This window comes from Olea europaea, chromosome 8 (assembly GCF_002742605.1).
Source record: "Olea europaea var. sylvestris chromosome 8, O_europaea_v1, whole genome shotgun sequence".
Lineage (NCBI taxonomy): Eukaryota > Viridiplantae > Streptophyta > Magnoliopsida > Lamiales > Oleaceae > Olea > Olea europaea.
In genome coordinates, this window is record NC_036244.1 from 13,315,772 (window position 1) to 13,319,056 (window position 3,285).

The window sequence follows — 3,285 nt, forward strand, 5'->3', positions numbered from 1 at the left end:
CAGACGATTGAACACCGCAATGCAAATTGAGTAATAAAGAGAAGATATTATTACCAGTGAATTCGAAACAAGGGGTCAGTGGCATCATAAGTTAGGCCACAAAATTGATGAAAATTACTGTTACATCTAAATAATAAACGCGAAACTGGGCTTCTGTTAAATCACAAAACCCTTTTGTGTTTTTATTGGATCGAGGTCAAAATCTGGCTTTGAGTAAACAAATAAATTACTATTAAAAAATAATAAGGTAAATCTATACACGAAGGAGCTGTTGAAGAGTGAGAGCGGGGAACATGGAGAAACTGAATTGAACAGAGGAACGAAAGCCGTAAGGGGAAGAAATCCGAAATGGCAGATTTGAAAGAGAATGAAACTTCAGTCGGTCATGTTCCGATTTTTCCCGTCTAAATTTTCATTTTGGTATCTTAATTTTCATTTATCTCAAATTAAGGATTCGAATTATCGAAAATTGGTCTGTTTATATTCCCATTGGCAAAAGTTTTATGTCCAAGAAGATTTAGCCCCCTTTCGAATTCATTACATTTCATTTTTTCCTCTCGTATTTTCAATCACACAATTTTTCATAGTTTAATATTACACATAACTCGGAAAAAAATTTCTTCTTTTTCAATCACCCATTTTTCAAAAAAATATTATTCTACCCTTTTTAATTTCCAAAAATTAGGGGCCTAACGAGGGGTTAATAGCGTTTATAAGTTGGTATCTAACTTTCAAAAGCGAGCAAATTTATTCTCAACCATTCATTATCGTGACACAAGTGATCTCGATGGATGGTAAGAGATTGCTTGTTCAAAGCATATGGTACAATTTGCGAAGGTAAAATAAATAATAATACTAGTAATTTTATAGAGAAAGAAATGAGAGTAAAAAGTCCACCCAATCTTCTCCTCCCACGGTCCTATCCCACCTAAGTCCTCTCGTCCAGGGTGGACCCAACCTTTCTAGATTGTGGGGTCAAAAATTAATGTTTAATTTTTTAAAATAATATAATATTAATAAAAATAAGTTAATAAGCATTTTGATCCCTTGAAAATGTCTTATAATTATATCATTATCAATGATGTCAAATGAATTTTGTTACATGTATAATTTTGTTTACCATGTCATTTTTAAATGTCGAGTTAATGGTGAATAAATCAAATTGGATGTAGAAAATAAACGAATTGAAATAAAATTCACATTTAATTTATGAAGTAAATGAAATTTAATTTTAATGAAAAAATAATTTGAAAGTAATTCAAATTACATTTAATCGTAACGATTTTAGAATTTTTAAAGTCATCTTCCATGTAAAATTTTCTAATAAAATGATGTAAATTATATTGAAAAATTTATAGCACAAAAAGAATAAACGTTAATGAAATATTCAATTTTTTTAAAAGAAAAACAAGTTAAACGTTTTTTTTAGTACATACGTTTGACACATGTTTAACTATTTTCAATATCCGTTTGGACTATTCGATATGACTACGATATAATTTTTGAAACAAGCTTCTAGATGACGCAGACGATTTGTGGATTCAAATAATATATGATCATTGACAAATTTTAAAAATTAGCATATTATCAAATTTTTCGAAATACTAATTTGGAGCGGCTTACTTTGATATATCATTACTTTTTCTACGATTGATCATTTCGCACGCCATTAAGAAGCGAAAAACTAGTTTATGAGCACTTCAAAATAATATTAAGAATGCAATATTTCGATTTCATTTGACATGTATTAAAGCAGATCATAAAACGATTTTTAAAAAAATACAAAATTTTGTGGGGTCAAATGACCCATGTGGGTCCGCTCATGCTCTCATCCTATCTCATGATCCACTGGGTTTAGTCGTGATACAATTTTAGAAAGGTTCGTGTTTATTTGCATTGGGCAAATTAACAATTAAAATTGTTAATTTAAAATTAGGAAACCATACACAACTCTTATGTGTAAGAATTATATTTCAAAATTAACAAACTTATCAATTTATTTCAAAATTCAAATTAATAACATATAATTAATTGAAATTAATTATCCCAACCCAATTAATAGTATTCCCAACCCACCTCACCCACCGAACCTATCCCATGTACGCTACCCACCTACAAACCTTTTTAAAATTGAAAACTTTTTTCAAGCTCATACCCCACCCTAAAACCACGCTCCACACCACGCTCACCCCCCACCCCACGCCACCTCACCCCATAAAAAAATATAAAGTTTTTATTTTGGAGATTACACACCACCCTAACGACAGCTCCCCAGATTTGTCACTAACTATGTTATTTGTGACCAGACTTGTATTATATGTAATTAACTATGATCAAATTTGTCTTCATTGTGGCTGTTGGCGACTGACTAATTTGTGATTATATGTAATTAAGTCATTAACATGATCCCAAAACCACCCCACTAATCCCCTTACTTTATACCATCCCTACTCACGCCATCCTCAGAAAATTTTCAAATCATTGACTTGTGTTATCTGTGATTAATTATGATCAAATTTATCATCAGTGTGACTAACTGTGACGAGATCAATATTAATTGTGACGGTACATAACCAAGTTACAACTAATCACAATTAACACAAAATTGGTCACACCCAATCTCATTAAACATATACTTGGTCACATCTGATCACCACAAACAAATATATACAAACCGCATACCAGTACCAAAGTTACAACCACCATCACCTTCAACGCACCATTAGTACCACCTTCAACTCAAATCCACGATCATACATATTACCTTTCACCGACCCGTGTTATCTATGACTAACTGTGATTAAATTTTTCTTTAGCGTGACGATCTATATCATGTCAGTCTAATTTGTAACTTATGTAACCAAGTCACACATAGTTACAATTAGCATAAATTTGGTTACAAACAGTTACAATGAAGATAGGCTTGGTTATACCCTATTGCCGTCACCACGACCACTCACAATAATGTCGAGAACCAAACGCGAGTCTAGTTTGTGTCCCCCAGGGCACATCCAAGTTGGCGGAACAATCACATTGGAGGGCTCTGGAACCAAGCGTGGGGAGTTCGATTCCTTGTGGGAACCTTTGATCCAATAAAGGAGGAATTATTGGTGGATTAATCACCATGGAGGAGGCTTCCTTTGGGGAAGGAGTAAAAGCCATGTGGGAACCTGGGAACCAACAAGGGCACATCCTGCGATTTACCTCCCTGAGCAGCAGAGAGGCCGGAGGTTCAGGGGCGAGGATATATAGTCTGGCGCAAGTTGGGACACCTCGTTAAAAAAA